The sequence below is a fragment of the Chiloscyllium plagiosum genome, unplaced genomic scaffold (assembly GCF_037043375.1).
Source record: "Chiloscyllium plagiosum isolate Xiang-an unplaced genomic scaffold, Cpla_swu_hap1 HiC_scaffold_16, whole genome shotgun sequence".
Lineage (NCBI taxonomy): Eukaryota > Metazoa > Chordata > Chondrichthyes > Orectolobiformes > Hemiscylliidae > Chiloscyllium > Chiloscyllium plagiosum.
The window spans coordinates 92125067-92145688 of NW_028270154.1; the positions used below are offsets into that span (position 1 = coordinate 92125067).

General features: G+C 49.2%; 2 protein-coding genes across 7 annotated transcripts in view; one reads left to right on the forward strand and one right to left on the reverse strand.

Annotated features, from left to right (window-relative positions):
- Positions 1-6380, reverse strand: part of rab24 (RAB24, member RAS oncogene family) — a 28330-nt gene extending 21950 nt beyond the window's left edge. The window contains exon 1 of one of the 5 annotated variants that reach the window (XM_087995537.1): positions 6315-6380. The gene's annotated coding sequence lies outside the window, so the exon portion shown is untranslated. Of the gene's footprint in view, positions 1-2739; positions 2761-2849; positions 2981-6314 lie in introns of those variants that run through there. The other 4 variants (XM_087995535.1, XM_087995534.1, XM_087995533.1 and 1 more) reach the window with 4 other exon arrangements.
- LOC122556864 (histone-lysine N-methyltransferase, H3 lysine-36 specific-like) overlaps positions 1-8859 on the forward strand; it is a 300867-nt gene extending 292008 nt beyond the window's left edge. Inside the window, exon 28 of one of the 2 annotated variants that reach the window (XR_015759842.1) lies at positions 6220-8859. The gene's annotated coding sequence lies outside the window, so the exon portion shown is untranslated. The remainder of the gene's footprint in view (positions 1-6219) is intronic. The other variant, XR_015759841.1, reaches the window with a different exon arrangement.
- The last annotated feature ends 11763 nt before the right edge of the window (positions 8860-20622 follow it).

Genomic DNA, 20622 nt, shown 5'->3' on the forward strand with positions numbered 1-20622 from the left:
TTATCGACAAGTACACAAATGTTTCTGCGTTTACTGAATTAAACTCAATTAAGTAATTTCAAAGTTCAAGCTAAACATTTGACTTTGTAAAACAGCAGCATCATTTCATCATTTGGCTGCTATTTTACTCATGTTGAAGAATCCTTCTACTTAAGGAATTTTCCATCTCCCATAGTAAGCAATGGATTTGCTAAGCGAGACCAGCAGTTTCTTACATTATAAGCCTGAATTAAAATATAAAATGTGAAATCTATGCAGATAGAAGTAAAGATGTAAATGCACTTGAATTAAATACCTGCAAGTGTTGAAACTGTCCTGAGTTTATAACTTTTACTGATTTATCCAAGGATCAGCAGTTGATTCCTTGAAACCAATATAAGAAATGTAATACATATGACAAAGTTTTGCTGGTCTTCAAAATCAGAAATTAAAAGCGAATGTTGGTTATACTATTATACATTCAAATTAAATAACTTTCCTTTGAAATCTAGTCCTTTTGTTTCCCTCATAACTAATAAGGCTCCTCAACCCCTCTTCCTTCCCTTTGCACTTTCTAAACCTCACTTCCAGCAGGTGAATGTGGCTCCTAACTTTGATTTAATCACAGGGTGTGGACATTATTGGCAACAGCAGCATTCAATGCTGATCCCTACAATGTCCTTGAAGGTAGTGTTGGTGGTGAAATGCTTCCTTGAACCATTGCCATTCATGTGATGAACTGATATGTAGTTCCAGAATTGGCTGAGGTCTGCTTGTATTTGCCAAGTTTGTTGTTGTGATGCAAAACGAGTCAAGTAACAATTCTGTCAACAGTAATTGACACTTTCTATAATTTATACATCCTGTCGCTCAGGGCAGGAGATATTAATATGATGGTTGCTAACTCTGAACCACAATATTTTCATTCTATACTGCACTCCAAATCTCTCAACAGGTCAGTTCTTATTCACAAAGAAAAAACACTTCCAAAAAGAATAAATTTTCATTGCATGTGCACCATTAATACAGGCAGAAATATTAAAACTAATCATAGTTGCTGCTGTGGAGTATGGAACAAAATTATTGTAGTTAGGTTTCCCGTTCACTTCCATGATGTGCCCACCAGAATACAAACCACAAAACCAATATTATTGGAGAACAAAAGTACATCATTTAGCCCCTCAAACCTGTTCAGATTGTGCTTGATCCAGACCCAATTCTACTCAAATTCAATTATTAATTGCTAATTAATACCACTGAAGACCTTTGGTTGACAAAATTATCAATCTCAGTTCTAAAAATAATTTAACTTCAATTGCAGTTTACAGAAGAGAAGTCTAAACTTCTATCATGTAGAATGGTTTCCTAATTTCACTCCTAAAATGTGTACCTCTAATTCCTGGACTATGTCCCCTATTCCTAGACTCCTGCAACAGCAAAAATAGTTTCTCTTTACCAACCTGTTCCCCATATTAACCTGAAATTTCAATCAGCTCATCTCTTAAACTTGTATATTCAAGTCAAAAAACATGGTGCAGGAAAAGCGCAGCAAGTCAGGCAGCATCTAAGGAGTAGGAGAATAGACATTTCGGGCTGCTGGACCTGCTGGGTTTTTTCAGCACCACACTTTTCAACTGATCTCCAACACCTGCAGTCCTCACTTCCTCCTCGTAAATTCAAGACAAGTTCAAGTTTGTTTAATCCCTCACTGCAATCTAATCCTTACAAACCAAACATTCCTCCCAAAGGCGAGTCCACAAATGCTCTCAGTACTCAAGGCATAGTAAAACTAGGCTTTAGCACAGCTGAACCATAACTTCTGCCTCCGCTTGTTTGGACATCTAAATACAAATGCCAGCATTCCATTCATCTTTTTAATTACTTTAAGTACTTAAAACATTTTTCATGTTTACAAATCCTGCTTTTGATTTCTGCTGCTTCAAGCCTTTCACCATGTAGTAGATACTGCTTTATCCTTATTAGGTTCAAAGTAGATGAAAACCCACAAGCCTGAATTGAAAATACTTGGCTACTCTTCTGCCCATTCATTTAGTTGATCAAATGACACTCTGGGGCCAGATAAACACCCAACATGCAGGCCCTCAACCCTTCATCACAGGCAGACAACTTTGTTCCCAGTCAAAACTGCTCAGTCTCCTCTTCTCTTAAATTGATGTGGTTTCCCACAGTCAGCTTCACATCAGTCATTAACAGTTGGATGTTGGTTATGGATTGGAGGTTGAGGGTGCCTTTACACTCTCACTCAGGTTGGTTAGGAAAGTATGTCCACGACTTTCCCCGGGCTGATTTGGGCACAGGGCAGGAAGACAGGAATATTAATAATCTTGTGAGAGACTGAAGGTGAGTTTCAATGGGACCTCTCTACAACCCCCAAACCCAGTTCCCAGGGCAAACTCCCCCCTCCCCCCGGCTGGTTTCCAGGGCAAACTACCCCCTCCCCCTCCCGGTTTCCAGGGCAAACTCCCCCCTCCCCCCGGCTGGTTTCCAGGGCAAACTCCCCCCTCCCCCCGGCTGGTTTCCAGGGCAAACTCCCCCCTCCCCCCTCCCGGTTTCCAGGGCAAACTCCCCCCTCCCCCTCCCCCTCCCGGTTTCCAGGGCAAACTCCCCCCTCCCCCTCCCGGTTCCCAGGGCAAACTCCCCCCTCCCCCTCCCGGTTCCCAGGGCAAACTCCCCCCTCCCCCTCCCGGTTCCCAGGGCAAACTCCCCCCTCCCCCGGCTGGTCAGTGTGCCCTCCCCTACCTCAGGGGGTGTGAGCATTAGCCGGGGCCGGGGGCCGGGGGCCGGGGCCCGGGCCGTACTTGACCAGGTGAAGGCCTCCTTTCCAGTAAAGCACCTGCTGAAACACTGACCTTACCCGCAGCACAGAGAAGACCGGTGACCCGAGGGGGCCTGAGATAATTATTCCGCGACCGCCAGTTACTCACAAACACAACCGAAACCGCGGCACCGCACACCAGGCGGGGCCAAAAACGGAAATTACATAATAGCCCAGCCCCAGGATTCCCGTCAGGAACCGGAGGGGCGGGCTCAAGAGGGACAGGAGCCTTTGGGGGCGGGGCCAGGCCTGTCCAAGGCGGAGCCAGATAAGGGGGCGGGGCGGGGCCAGATAAGGGGGCGGGGCGGGGCCAGATAAGGGGGCGGGGCGGGGCCAGATAAGGGGGCGGGGTGGGCGGGGCCAGATAAGGGGGCGGGGTGGGCGGGGCCAGATAAGGGGGCGGGGCGGTGGGTAGGTGCGTGGTCAGGCCAGGTGACAGGGACGAGTGGGTGAGGAGAGATTCTGATCACAGCTCTGTTAATGTGCAGAATCTGGAATTAATTCCACGATTTTGGATTGGTAAATCTGAACTAAAATTCACATTTAAGCTGCAAGTACAGAACAAATCTATCCAAAATTAAAAATCACACAACACCAAGTTATAGTCCAACTGGTGGTTATGGACCAGTGCTCCGAAAGCTAGAGCTTCCAAATAAATCTGTTGGACTATAACCTGGTGTTATGTGATTTTTAACTTTGTGCACCCCAGTTCAACACTGGCACCTCCAAATCATAACACATCTGTCAGCATCCTAAAGGGATAAGTCAATGAGGTATGGTCAAGAATTGACATGATAACTGATCTCCCTGGGAGGGAAAGCCCTTCCCTGCTCCTTATTACTTTTACACCTGTATTCAGTAATCTGTCTTCCTCCTCTTAGAAACAAACCTGACCTCGCTAATTGTTACTCATAGCTGCAATTTTCAAGCCCATGTAATAAGACCATTAGACATAGGACCAAAATCAGGTCATTCAGCCCATTAAGTCTGCTCACCATTCAATCATGGCTGATAAGTTTCTGATCCCCATTCTCCCACTTTCTACCTGCAATCCTTGATCCCCTTGATACTCAGGAACCTATCTGTCTCAGTCTCAAATGTACTCAATGACCTGGCCTCCACAGCCTTCTGTGGCAATGAATTCCATAGATTCACCACTCTCTGGCTGAAGAAGTTTCTCCTTATCTCCATTCTACAAGGACTTCCCTTTACTCTATGACTGTGCCCTCAGGTCCTAGACTCTCCTATCAATGGAGACATCTTCCCAACATCCACTCTGTCCAGACCATTCAGTATTTTGTATATTTCTATTAGATTTCCCCCCTCATCCTTCTAAACTCCAACGAGTATAGACCCAGAATCCTCAAACATATCTTAAGCTTTTCATTCCTGGGACCATTCTCATGAACTTCCTCTGAACATGTTCCAAGGCCAGTTCATCCTTCCTGAGGTATGAGGCCCAAAACTGCGCACAATACTTCAAATGTGGTCTGACCAGAGCCTTATAGAGCCTCAGAAGCATATCCATGCTTTTATATTCAAGGTCCTTTCAAAATAAATGCCATCATTGCATTTGCCTTCCTAACTACTGATTCCACCTGCAAGTTTATCTTGAGTGAATCCTGGGCGAGAACTCCCAAGTCTCTTTGCACTTCAGACTTTTGAATTTTCTCCTCATTTAGAAAATATTCCATGCCTCTATTCTTCCTACCAAAGTACATGACCTTACACTTTCCCACATTGTACTCCATCTGCCAATTCTTTGTCCACTCTCCTAACCTGTCCAATCCTTCTGCAGCCTGTCCGCCTCCTCAATACTACCTGTCCCTCTACCTATCTTTGAGTTGTTTACAAACTTAGTCAGAATGCCTTCAGTTCCCTCATTTAGATTGTTATGTATAAAGTGAAAAGTTGTGGTCCCCACACTGAGGAACACCACTTGTCACTGGCTGCCATCCAGAGGAGAACCCTTTTATTCCCCACTCTCTGCTTTCTGCCAGACAGCCAAGCTTCCAGCCATGCTAGCACCTTGCCTCTGACACCATGGCCCTTATCTTAAGCATTAGCCTCCAGTGTGGCACCTTGTCCAAGGCCTTCTTGAGGTCGATAACATTCATTGGTTCTCCTTGGTCTAACCTGCTCATTACTTCCTCAAAGAATTCTAACAGATTTGTCAGGCATGACCTCCCCTTGATGAAACCATGCTAACTTTGCCCTATTATACCATACACTTCCAAGTATTTAGAAATCTCATCATTTACAATGGAAATGCTCACAATATTCTTGAGTCTCCTCCGTACTGTAAAGCAATTGCATCCTTCCTGTAATATTTGACTAAAATTACCGTATAGACAAATCTCCTGTTGTGGCCCAACCAGTGTCTATTTATATTGTACCAGCATTACATCCCCATTCTTCTATTCAATACCTCATCCAATGAAGGCAAGTATCTCACATTCCCTCTTTAATATAATAAGAAAAATTGCAGATCCTGGAGATCTGAAACAAAAACAGAAATGGCTTGAGAAACTCAGGTCTGGCAGCATCTGTACGAAGAAAGTTGTCTCAATATTTTGGGTCCGGTGACTCTCCCTCGGAACACATCTTGAACACATGATTATTCTGATGAAGTGTCACTAGACTCAAGACATCAACTCTGCTTTCTTCCCACAGATGCTGAGTTTCTCAAGCAATGACTGTTTTTGTGCCTTCTTTATACCTTGTCTACTTGACCTGGTATCTTTAGGGGATATGTGGACAAGCACTCCAAATTCTCTTACTTCCTCTGCCTCTGTCAATACCCTCCATTTATTGTGTATTGGCTTGCTTTGATTGGCCTGCCAATGCATAACCTGACATTTCTCCAGCTTGAACTCCACTTGCCACTTTACTATCCAGTCAAGCAAACCATAGATATCTTCCTGCAATCAACAAACATGCTCCTCACTATCAACTATATGGTCAATTTTTGTCTCATTTGCAGATTTTCTAATTCCTCGTATCTTTAAGTGTAATAATTGACACGTACCACAAACAGCAATGAACCCAAAATTGAATGATGGCACACAAATACAAACTGTTTTCCATTTGCAAAAACATTGCTGACCATCACTTTGTGTTTCCAGTCATTGAGCCAATTTGGATCCAGTTCTCCACTTTCCCCTGTAGCATGTGGACTTTAGATTTTCTTACAGTCTAGCATGTGGGCTCTAATCAATTCTTTACCAAAATCCATGTAAACGATATCCGCTGATCAACAATCCTCAACCCTGCTTGTTACATCCTCAAAAAAAAATCAGTTGTTATTAAGACTTGACGTCCCTTTAACAAAACCATATTGTCTAGCCCTGATTAATCTGTGTCTCCAGGTCACACTTCATCCTCTTTCTCAATATTGTTTCTAGTCATTTGCCCACCACAGTCCTCAGACTGACCAGCCGATAATTGTTTGGCCTATCGCTCATATCTTTTTTAAAATGATGATCTTATGTTTACAAACCTCCAATCTGGAAGAATGGAAAAACCGGAGAAATAGACAGGATTCAGCAGCGCTCATCCGTCATCTCCATCAACTGTTCCTGGAAATCTGTGACAAAGAAGAAATCCATGCTGATCTCAGGAATGCTGCCATTGCCATCATCTTCAAGAAAGGATACAAAGTGGACTATGGGAACTACCCAGGAATCTCCTATTCCCCCCTGGGAAGATAATCACCTGAATCCTTGATAGATGCCTTCTTCCAGCCTCTGAGGAAATCCTTCCTGAAAGCCAGTGTGGCTTCCAACCAAAATCGATAAAGTGTGGCAGTTGAAAGAAACACAGCAATTCAGGCAGCATCTGAGGTGCGAGAGAGTCAACGTTTCAGGCACAACCCTTTATTGGGTCAAAAGGAGTCCTGATGAAGGGTTATGCCCAAAATGGCAACTGGTCTCCTTATCAACCCCTCGCAGGTCAAGTTCCTCACTCCATTAAGACCAATGGAGAAATCCTCCCAAACTTAGACCATTTCCCTAAACTGGGAAGCTACCTTTCATATAATGCTGACATTGATAAGAGAATCAACATAGTACCAACTTGTGAGCACTGCTTTCAGACACCTTAGGATCAGTATTTTTGATGACTGTGACCTCTGTGCTCATACCAAGATCTTTGTGTAAAAGGCAGTCATCCTTCCAAATCCTCCATATGACTCGTGAAACTTGGACTACATATTGACACCGTCTCAAGGTCCTTGAAAAATCTATCAGCTGGGGGAACAGGTGGATAACACCAGTGTTGGTGGGGCTCCCAACTGTATCAGCATTGAAGCAATGATTATCTGAAACCAACTCCGCTAATCCGGCCAGGATGCCTGAGTTCCAACTGCTGATGAAAATCATTTTCGCCCAGCTCAAGGAAAGTACTTAAAAGAGAGGAGGACAAAGGAAGTGTTTCAAAGACTTCTCTCAAGAAATGTAAAATAGATGTCAACACTTAAGAGACCTTCGCTCAGAAGGAACTGAGTTGGAGGAAGCTCCTGCATGAAGGGGCACAATTTGAGAACTCCTGTCAATGAGAGGAAAGAAGGAAAAGGAGTCAGAGAAAGGAATGCCAGTGACTTCACTAAGTGAGTTATTGTCAATGATGACTCACATTTGCAGACATCCGATTGTCTGGTACCTTGCCTGTAATTAATAAGGATTGGAAAGTTATCCTCAGAACACTTTAAATTTCATCCCTGGCTTCCATGAACTGCCTTCATATAATTCATCCTGCCTGGTGATTTATCCCCTTCAAGGAAGTCTGTCCCTTCAGTACATCTATGCTCATTATGTTTTTTTATCTAATAATATTATATGTTATTAATAATACTTGTGTATTGGTTCTGATACAATTTCTGAGGATAACTCCCATTCAGAATCCATTTGTTGCATTTCTGTTAAAGATGTACTAACAAGCTAGCTTCATTCTCCTTAACTTTATGCTTATGTATTTTTTTTAAAAATTGCATGTAATTATTAAATTTACAGCTCACTCCCTTTTTATTAAAATCCTCATCTTCTGGCCTAACTTTATGGGCCTGCAATCTGCTCACATCACAAAGGCAATACAGGTAATCCAGGATGTTCCTCCTGCAGCATCCAGTTATAATCTAACTCACTGACAAGTGGCCCCAACAGCTAATTAAATGTACAGCAGCTAATTAAATTAAGTTGCTAATTAAATGTAGACTAAATAGATTGCTTTCAGAAAATAGCATCTTAGGATACAACAGATACGTAATTTCCGTAATGACATGTAGGGAGGTAAGGTCAACATTTAGGACCAGCCAAGATAAAATTTCTTCTTCTTCTAAATCAAGTTTTTTTGTTTCAATTCTCTTTCTCTTTTAAACTTTTTTTTCCATTTCTACCTATATCTTAGCCAATTCTAGCTTTGACATCTCAATTTCAGGTTTCTCTTCTAATAGGAAATGTTGGATAATCACTTTCAGTGCCTCCAATTTAAGGTCGAGCAGGTTTTTAAAGGAATAAATTCAGCTCATAAACATCAAGGCTCTGTTCAGAAGCAAATTTAGTTTATTTCCGAGAACAATTCGGGAAGCACGTCAGCTCAGCAGTTGGGTTAGATTTGTGAATCCAACAAACCAGAACAGTTTGGTCAAAAATTGGCAGCTGGAAGTAAGAAAGTTTAGGTTCTCAGATATGTGAAAAGTCCATATTGACAGACTTAGAAAGGATTCATCAAGTTTCGGGAAAAGATACTGCAAAAACTTAAGGAGTTGATACAGGCGGGTAGTACCTCTGAAGTTGAGCCTCTGTAATGGATAGTATTGGGTTGGTATAAAATGTGTGTATCGCGTAAAGTTTGAAATGCTGTGTCATTTAAAATCACTTGCAAATGGATAGCTTGTTTTTTTGTGCAACAAGCTTGTTCTTTTGTTGAAATAAAAATCTTTAGCCTCGTGTGAACGCGTTTGAGTGACTTGCTCCAATTCCAGCCAGGTTTCCCCTTGGGATCTGACTTGTCCACGAGCCGGGAGGACCATCCCTTCAATAAGATCACGGTGTACATTCTCTGAGCTGGTGAATCCCTGAGTGACAATAGCAGCTTCACTCCATCACATTCCCCTCTCTCCACCACAATACCCACTCTCCACTCCACCACATTCCCCTCTCTCCACTCCATCACATTCCCCTCTCTCCACTCCATCACATTCCCCGCTCCACTCCATCACATTCCCCTCTCTCCACTCCATCACATTCCCCTCTCTCCACTCCATCACATTCCCCTCTCTCCACTCCATCACATTCCCCTCTCTCCACTCCATCACATTCCCCTCTCTCCACTCCATCACATTCCCCTCTCTCCACTCCACCACATTCCCCTCTCTCCACTCTACCACATTCCCCTCTCTCCACACCACCACATTCCCTCTCTCCACACCACCACATTCCCCTCTCTCCACTCCACCACATTCCCCTCTCTCCATTCCATCACATTCCCCTCTCTCCACTCCATCACATTCCCCTCTCTCCACGCCATCACGTTCCCCTCTCTTCACTCTACCACATTCCCCTCTCTCCACTACATCACATTCCCCTCTCGACACTCCATCACATTCCCCTCTCGTCACTCCATCACATTCCCCTCTCTCCACTCCATCACATTCCCCTCTCTCCACTCCATCACATTCCCCTCTCTCCACTCCACCACATTCCCGTCTCTCCATCACATTACCCTCTCTTCACTCCACCACATTCCCCTCTCTTCACTCCATCACATTCCTCTCTCTCCACTCCATCACATTGCCCTCACTTCACTCCACCACATTCCCCATTCTTTAATCCGATCACATTCCCCTCTCTCCACTCCACCACATTCCCCTCTCTCCATCACATTACCCTCTCTTCACTCCACCACATTCCCCTCTCTCCACTCCACCACATTCCCCTCTCTCCATCACATTCCCCTCTCTCCACTCCATCACATTCCCCTCTCTCCACTCCATCACATTCCCATATCTCCACTCCACCACATTCCCTCTCTCCACTCCACCACATTCCCCTCTCTCCACTCCATCACATTCCCATATCTCCACTCCACCACATTCCCTCTCTCCACTCCACCACATTCCCCTCTCTCCACTCCACCACATTCCCCTCAACCCACTCCACCACATTCCCGTCTCTCCACCACATTCCCCTCTCCACTCCACCACATTCCCCTCTCTCCACCACATTCCCCTCTCTCCACCACATTCCCCTCTCTTCACTCCAATCACATTCCCCTCTCTTCACTCCATCACAATCCCCACTCTCCACTCCATCACATTCTCCTCTCTTTAATCCGATCACATTCCCCTCTCACCACTCCACCACATTCCCCTCTCTCCACCACATTCCCGTCTCTTCACTCCACCACATTCCCCTCTCTCCACCACATTCCCCCCTCTCCACCACATTCCCCTCTCTTCACTCGACCACATTCCCCTCTCTCCACTACATCACATTCCCCTCTCGTCACTCCATCACATTCCCCTCTCTTCACTCCACCACATTCCCCTCTCTCCACTCCATCACATTCCCCTCTCTTCACTCCATCACATTCCCCTCTCTCCACTCCATCACATTCCCCTCTCTCCACTCCATAACATTCCCCTCTCTCCACTCCATCACATTCCCCTCTCTCCACTCCACCACATTCACGTCTCTCCATCACATTCCCCTCTCTTCACTCCACCACATTCCCCTCTCTTCACTCCATCACATTCCCCTCTTTCCACTCCATCACATTCCCCTCTCTCCACTCCATCACATTGCCCTCACTTCACTCCACCACATTCCCCATTCTTTAATCCGATCACATTCCCCTCTCTCCACTCCACCACATTCCACTCTCTCCATCACATTCCCCTCTCTACACTCCACCACATTCCCCTCACTCCACTCCACCACATTTCCCTCTCTCCACTCCACCACATTCCCTCTCTCCACTCCACCACATTCCCCTCTCTCCACTCCATCACATTCCCCTCTCTCCACTCCATCACATTCCCCTCTCTCCACTCCATCACATTCCCCTCTCTCCACTCCATCACATTCCCCTCTCTCCACTCCACCACATTCCCCTCTCTCCACTCCATCACATTCCCCTCTCTTCACTCCATCACATTCCCCTCTCTCCACTCCACCACATTCCCCTCTCTCCATCACATTCCCCTCTCTCCACTCCATCACATTCCCCTCTCTCCACTCCACCACATTCCCCTCTCTCCACTCCACCACATTCCCCTCTCTCCACTCCATCACATTCCCCTCTCTCCACTCCATCACATTCCCCTCTCTCCACTCCATCACATTCCCGTCTCCACTCCACCACATTCCCGTCTCTCCATCACATTACCCTCTCTTCACTCCACCACATTCCCCTCTCTTCACTCCATCACATTCCCCTCTCTCCACTCCATCACATTGCCCTCACTTCACTCCACCACATTCCCCATTCTTTAATCCGATCACATTCCCCTCTCTCCACTCCACCACATTCCCCTCTCTCCATCACATTCCCCTCTCTCCACTCCACCACATTCCCCTCTCTTCACTCCATCACATTCGCCTCTCTCCACTCCACCACATTCCCGTCTCTCCATCACATTCCCCTCTCTCCACTCCATCACATTCCCCTCTCTCCACTCCACCACATTCCCTCTCTCCACTCCACCACATTCCCCTCTCTCCACTCCACCACATTCCCGTCTCTCCACTCCATCACATTCCCCTCTCTCCATTCCATCACAATCCCCTCTCTCCATTCCATCACATTCCCCTCTCTCCACTCCATCACATTCCCCTCTCTCCACTCCACCACATTCCCCTCTCTCCACTCTACCACATTCCCCTCTCTCCACACCACCACATTCCCTCTCTCCACACCACCACATTCTCCTCTCTCCACTCCACCACATTCCCCTCTCTCCATTCCATCACATTCCCCTCTCTCCACTCCATCACATTCCCCTCTCTCCATGCCATCACGTTCCCCTCTCTTCACTCTACCACATTCCCCTCTCTCCACTACACCACATTCCCCTCTCGACACTCCATCACATTCCCCTCTCGTCACTCCATCACATTCCCCTCTCTCCACTCCATCACATTCCCCTCTCTCCACTCCATCACATTCCCGTCTCTCCATCACATTACCCTCTCTTCACTCCACCACATTCCCCTCTCTTCACTCCATCACATTCCCCTCTCTCCACTCCATCACATTGCCCTCACTTCACTCCACCACATTCCCCATTCTTTAATCCGATCACATTCCCCTCTCTCCACTCCACCACATTCCCCTCTCTCCATCACATTACCCTCTCTTCACTCCACCACATTCCCCTCTCTCCACTCCACCACATTCCCCTCTCTCCATCACATTCCCCTCTCTCCACTCCATCACATTCCCATCTCTCGACTCCACCACATTCCCTCTCTCCACTCCACCAAAATCCCCTCTCTCCACTCCACCACATTCCCCTCTCTCCACTCCACCACATTCCCTCTCTCCACTCCACCACATTCCCCTCTCTCCACTCCACCACATTCCCCTCAACCCACTCCACCACATTCCCGTCTCTCCACCACATTCCCCTCTCCACTCCATCACATTCCCCTCTCTCCACCACATTCCCCTCTCTCCACCACATTCCCCTCTCTTCACTCCAATCACATTCCCCTCTCTTCACTCCATCACAATCCCCACTCTCCACTCCATCACATTCTCCTCTCTTTAATCCGATCACATTCCCCTCTCACCACTCCACCACATTCCCCTCTCTCCACCACATTCCCGTCTCTTCACTCCACCACATTCCCCTCTCTCCACCACATTCCCCCCTCTCCACCACATTCCCCTCTCTTCACTCGACCACATTCCCCTCTCTCCACTCCACCACATTCCCGTCTCTCCATCACATTCCCCTCTCTTCACTCCACCACATTCCCCTCTCTTCACTCCATCACATTCCCCTCTTTCCACTCCATCACATTCCCCTCTCTCCACTCCATCACATTCCCCTATCTCCACTCCATCACATTCCCCTCTCTCCACTCCACCACATTCCCGTCTCTCCATCACATTCCCCTCTCTTCACTCCACCACATTCCCCTCTCTCCACTCCATCACATTCCCCTCTCTCCACTCCACCACATTCCCTCTCTCCACTCCACCACATTCCCCTCTCTCCACTCCACCACATTCCCCTCTCTCCACTCCATCACATTCCCCTCTCTCCATTCCATCACATTCCCCTCTCTCCATTCCATCACATTCCCCTCTCTCCACTCCATCACATTCCCCTCTCTCCACTCCACCACATTCCCCTCTCTCCACTCTACCACATTCCCCTCTCTCCACACCACCACATTCCCTCTCTCCACACCACCACATTCTCCTCTCTCCACTCCACCACATTCCCCTCTCTCCATTCCATCACATTCCCCTCTCTCCACTCCATCACATTCCCCTCTCTCCACGCCATCACGTTCCCCTCTCTTCACTCTACCACATTCCCCTCTCTCCACTGCACCACATTCCCCTCTCGACACTCCATCACATTCCCCTCTCGTCACTCCATCACATTCCCCTCTCTCCACTCCATCACATTCCCCTCTCTCCACTCCATCACATTCCCCTCTCTCCACTCCACCACATTCCCGTCTCTCCATCACATTACCCTCTCTTCACTCCACCACATTCCCCTCTCTTCACTCCATCACATTCCCCTCTCTCCACTCCATCACATTGCCCTCACTTCACTCCACCACATTCCCCATTCTTTAATCCGATCACATTCCCCTCTCTCCACTCCACCACATTCCCCTCTCTCCATCACATTACCCTCTCTTCACTCCACCACATTCCCCTCTCTCCACTCCACCACATTCCCCTCTCTCCATCACATTCCCCTCTCTCCACTCCATCACATTCCCATCTCTCCACTCCACCACATTCCCTCTCTCCACTCCACCAAAATCCCCTCTCTCCACTCCACCACATTCCCCTCTCTCCACTCCACCACATTCCCTCTCTCCACTCCACCACATTCCCCTCTCTCCACTCCACCACATTCCCCTCAACCCACTCCACCACATTCCCGTCTCTCCACCACATTCCCCTCTCCACTCCATCACATTCCCCTCTCTCCACCACATTCCCCTCTCTCCACCACATTCCCCTCTCTTCACTCCAATCACATTCCCCTCTCTTCACTCCATCACAATCCCCACTCTCCACTCCATCACATTCTCCTCTCTTTAATCCGATCACATTCCCCTCTCACCACTCCACCACATTCCCCTCTCTCCACCACATTCCCGTCTCTTCACTCCACCACATTCCCCTCTCTCCACCACATTCCCCCCTCTCCACCACATTCCCCTCTCTTCACTCGACCACATTCCCCTCTCTCCACTCCACCACATTCCCGTCTCTCCATCACATTCCCCTCTCTTCACTCCACCACATTCCCCTCTCTTCACTCCATCACATTCCCCTCTTTCCACTCCATCACATTCCCCTCTCTCCACTCCATCACATTCCCCTATCTCCACTCCATCACATTCCCCTCTCTCCACTCCACCACATTCCCGTCTCTCCATCACATTCCCCTCTCTTCACTCCACCACATTCCCCTCTCTTCACTCCATCACATTGCCCTCACTTCACTCCACCACATTCCCTATTCTTTAATCCGATCACATTCCCCTCTCTCCACTCCACCACATTCCACTCTCTCCATCACATTCCCCTCTCTCCACTCCACCACATTCCCCTCACTCCACTCCACCACATTTCCCTCTCTCCACTCCACCACATTCCCTCTCTCCACTCCACCACATTCCCCTCTCTCCACTCCATCACATTCCCCTCTCTCCACTCCATCACATTCCCCTCTCTCCACTCCATCACATTCCCCTCTCTCCACTCCATCACATTCCCCTCTCTCCACTCCACCACATTCCCCTCTCTCCACTCCATCACATTCCCCTCTCTTCACTCCATCACATTCCCCTCTCTCCACTCCACCACATTCCCCTCTCTCCATCACATTCCCCTCTCTCCACTCCATCACATTCCCCTCTCTCCACTCCACCACATTCCCCTCTCTCCACTCCACCACATTCCCCTCTCTCCACTCCATCACATTCCCCTCTCTCCACTCCATCACATTCCCCTCTCTCCACTCCATCACATTCCCGTCTCCACTCCACCACATTCCCGTCTCTCCATCACATTACCCTCTCTTCACTCCACCACATTCTCCTCTCTTCACTCCATCACATTCCCCTCTCTCCACTCCATCACATTGCCCTCACTTCACTCCACCACATTCCCCATTCTTTAATCCGATCACATTCCCCTCTCTCCACTCCACCACATTCCCCTCTCTCCATCACATTCCCCTCTCTCCACTCCACCACATTCCCCTCTCTTCACTCCATCACATTCGCCTCTCTCCACTCCACCACATTCCCGTCTCTCCATCACATTCCCCTCTCTCCACTCCATCACATTCCCCTCTCTCCACTCCACCACATTCCCTCTCTCCACTCCACCACATTCCCCTCTCTCCACTCCACCACATTCCCGTCTCTCCACTCCATCACATTCCCCTCTCTCCATTCCATCACATTCCCCTCTCTCCATTCCATCACATTCCCCTCTCTCCACTCCATCACATTCCCCTCTCTCCACTCCACCACATTCCCCTCTCTCCACTCTACCACATTCCCCTCTCTCCACACCACCACATTCCCTCTCTCCACACCACCACATTCTCCTCTCTCCACTCCACCACATTCCCCTCTCTCCATTCCATCACATTCCCCTCTCTCCACTCCATCACATTCCCCTCTCTCCACGCCATCACGTTCCCCTCTCTTCACTCTACCACATTCCCCTCTCTCCACTACACCACATTCCCCTCTCGACACTCCATCACATTCCCCTCTCGTCACTCCATCACATTCCCCTCTCTCCACTCCAACACATTCCCCTCTCTCCACTCCATCACATTCCCCTCTCTCCACTCCATCACATTCCCCTCTCTCCACTCCATCACATTCCCCTCTCTCCACTCCATCACATTCCCCTCTCTCCACTCCACCACATTCCCCTCTCTCCACTCCATCACATTCCCCTCTCTTCACTCCATCACATTCCCCTCTCTCCACTCCACCACATTCCCCTCTCTCCATCACATTCCCCTCTCTCCACTCCATCACATTCCCCTCTCTCCACTCCGCCACATTCCCCTCTCTCCACTCCACCACATTCCCCTCTCTCCACTCCATCACATTCCCCTCTCTCCACTCCATCACATTCCCCTCTCTCCACTCCATCACATTCCCGTCTCTCCATCACATTACCCTCTCTTCACTCCACCACATTCCCCTCTCTTCACTCCATCACATTCCCCTCTCTCCACTCCATCACATTGCCCTCACTTCACTCCACCACATTCCCCATTCTTTAATCCGATCACATTCCCCTCTCTCCACTCCACCACATTCCCCTCTCTCCATCACATTCCCCTCTCTCCACTCCACCACATTCCCCTCTCTTCACTCCATCACATTCGCCTCTCTCCACTCCACAACATTCCCGTCTCTCCATCACATTCCCCTCTCTCCACTCCATCACATTCCACTCTCTCCACTCCACCACATTCCCTCTCTCCACCCCACCACATTCCCCTCTCTCCACTCCACCACATTCCCCTCTCTCCACTCCACCACATTCCCCTCTCTCCACTCCACCACATTCCCCTCTCTCCACTCCACCACATTCCCCTCTCTCCACTCCACCACATTCCCCTCCCTCCACTCCACCACATTCCCCTCAACCTACTCCACCACATTCCCGTCTCTCCACCACATTCCCCTCTCCACTCCACCACATTCCCCTCTCTACACCACATTCCCCACTCCATCACTTTCTCCTCTCTTTAATCCGAACACATTCCCCTCTCACCACTCCACCACATTCCCCTCTCTCCACCACATTCCCGTCCCTTCACTCCACCACATTCCCCTCTCTCCACCACATTCCCCCCTCTACACCACATTCCCCTCTCTCCACTACATCACATTCCCCTCTCGTCACTCCATCACATTCCCCTCTCTTCACTCCACCACATTCCCCTCTCTTCACTCCACCACATTCCCCTCTCTTCACTCCACCACATTCCCCTCTCTCCACTCCATCACATTCCCCTCTCTTCACTCCATCACATTCCCCTCTCTTCACTCCATCACATTCCCCTCTCTCCACTCCATCACATTCCCCTCTCTCCACTCCATCACATTCCCCTCTCTCCACTCCATCACATTCCCCTCTCTCCACTCCACCACATTCCTGTCTCTCCATCACATTCCCCTCTCTTCAGTCCACCACATTCCCCTCTCTTCACTCCATCACATTCCCCTCTCTCCACTCCATCACATTCCCCTCTCTCCACTCCATCACATTGCCCTCACTTCACTCCACCACATTCCCCATTCTTTAATCCGATCACATACCCCTCTCTCCACTCCACCACATTCCACTCACTCCATCACATTCCCCTCTCTCCACTCCACCACATACCCCTCTCTTCACTCCACCACATTCCCCTCTCTCCACTCCATCACATTCCCCTCTCTCCACTCCATCACATTCCCCTCTCTCCACTCCATCACATTCCCCTCTCTCCACTCCATCACATTCCCCTCTCTCCACTCCATCACATTCCCCTCTCTCCACTCCATCACATTCCCCTCTCTCCACTCCACCACATTCCCCTCTCTCCACTCCATCACATTCCCCTCTCTTCACTCCATCACATTCCCCTCTCTCCACTCCACCACATTCCCCTCTCTCCATCACATTCCCCTCTCTCCACTCCATCACATTCCCCTCTCTCCACTCCACCACATTCCCTCTCTCCACTCCACCACATTCCCCTCTCTCCACTCCACCACATTCCCCTCTCTCCACTCCACCACATTCCCCTCTCTACACTCCACCACATTCCCCTCTCTCCATCACATTCCCCTCTCTCCACTCCAACACATTCCCCTCGCTTCACTCCACCACATTGCCCTCAATTCACTCCACCACATTCCCCATTCTTTAATCCGATCACATTCCCCTCTCTCCATCACATTCCCCTCTCTCCACTCCACCACATTCCCCTCAACCCACTCCACCACATTCCCGTCTCTCCACCACATTCCCCTCTCCACTCCACCACATTCTCCTCTCTTTAATCCGAACACATTCCCCTCTCACCACTCCACCACATTCCCCTCTCTCCACCACATTCCCGTCTCTTCACTCCACCACATTCCCCTCTCTCCACCACATTCCCCCCTCTCCACCACATTCCCCTCTCTCCACTACATCACATTCCCCTCTCGTCACTCCATCACATTCCCCTCTCTTCACTCCACCACATTCCCCTCTCTCCACTCCATCACATTCTCCTCTCTTCACTCCATCACATTCCCCTCTCTTCACTCCATCACATTCCCCTCTCTCCACTCCATCACATTCCCCTCTCTCCACTCCACCACATTCCCGTCTCTCCATCACATTCCCCTCTCTTCAGTCCACCACATTCCCCTCTCTTCACTCCATCACATTCCCCTCTCTCCACTCCATCACATTCCCCTCTCTCCACTCCATCACATTCCCCTCTCTCCACTCCATCACATTGCCCTCACTTCACTCCACCACATTCCCCATTCTTTAATCCGATCACATTCCGCTCTCTCCACTCCACCACATTCCACTCTCTCCATCACATTCCCCTCTCTCCACTCCACCACATACCCCTCTCTTCACTCCACCACATTCCCCTCTCTCCACTCCATCACATTCCCCTCTCTCCACTCCATCACATTCCCCTCTCTCCACTCCATCACATTCCCCTCTCTCCACTCCATCACATTCCCCTCTCTCCACTCCATCACATTCCCCTCTCTCCACTCCATCACATTCCCCTCTCTCCACTCCATCACATTCCCCTCTCTCCACTCCATCACATTCCCCTCTCTCCACTCCACCACATTCCCCTCTCTCCACTCCATCACATTCCCCTCTCTCCACTCCATCACATTCCCCTCTCTCCACTCCACCACATTCCCCTCTCTCCATCACATTCCCCTCTCTCCACTCCATCACATTCCCCTCTCTCCACTCCACCACATTCCCTCTCTCCACTCCACCACATTCCCCTCTCTCCACTCCACCACATTCCCCTCTCTTCACTCCATCACATTCCCCTCTCTACACTCCACCACATTCCCCTCTCTCCATCACATTCCCCTCTCTCCATCACATTCCCCTCTCTCCACTCCATCACATTCCCCTCTCTCCACTCCACCACATTCCCCTCTCTCCACTCCATCACATTCCCCTCTCTCCACTCCATCACATTCCCCTCTCTCCACTCCATCACATTCCCCTCTATCCACTCCATCACATTCCCCTCTCTCCACTCCATCACATTCCCCACTCTCCACTCCACCACATTCCCCACTCTCCACTCCACCACATTCCCCTCTCTCCACTCCACCACATTCCCCTCTCTCCACTCCATCACTTTCCCCTCTCTCCACTCCATCACTTTCCCCTCTCTCCATCACATTCCCCTCTCTTCACTCCACCACATTCTCCTCTCTCCACTCCACCACATTCCACTCAACCCACTCCACCACATTCCCCTCAACCCACTCCACCACATTCCTGTCTCTCCACCACATTCCCCTCTCCACTCCACCACATTCCCCTCTCTCTACCACATTCCCCTCTCTTCACTCCAATCACATTCCCCTCTCTTCACTCCATCGCATTCCCCACTCACCACTCCATCACATTCTCCTCTCTTTAATCCGATCACATTCCCCTCTCACCACTCCACCACATTCCCCTCTCTCCACCACATTCCGGTCTATTCGCTCCACCACATTCCCCCCTCTCCACCACATTCCCCTCTCTCCACTCCATCACATTCCCCTCTCTTCACTCGACCACATTCCCCTCTCTCCACTACATAACATTCCCCTCTCGTCACTCAATCACATTCCCCTCTCGTCAGTCCATCACATTCCCCTCTCTTCACTCCACCACATTCCCCTCTCTCCACTCCATCACATTCCCCTCTCTCCACTACATCACATTCCCCTCTCGTCACTCAATCACATTCCCCTCTCGTCACTTCATCACATTCCCCTCTCTCCACTCCATCACATTCCCCTCGCTTCACTCCATCACATTCCCCTCTCTTCACTCCATCACATTCCCCTCTCTTCACTCCATCACATTCCCCTCTCTCCACTCCATCACATTCCCCTCTCTCCACTCCACCACATTCCCCTCTCTCCACTCCACCACATTCCCGTCTCTCCATCACATTCCCCTCTCTTCACTCCACCACATTCCCCCTCTCCACTCCATCACATTGCCCTCACTTCACTCCACCACATTCCTCATTCTTTAATCCGATCACATTCCCCTCTCTCCACTCCACCACATTCCCCTCTCTCCATCACATTCCCCTCTCTCCACTCCACCACATTCCCCTCTCTTCACTCCACCACATTCCCCTCTCTCCACTCCACCACATTCCCTCTCTCCACTCCATCACATTCCCCTCTCTCCACTCCATCACATTCCCCTCTCTCCACTCCATCACATTCACCTCTCTCCACTCCATCACATTCCCCTCTCTCCACTCCATCACATTCCCCTCTCTCCACTCCACCACATTCCCCTCTCTCCACTCC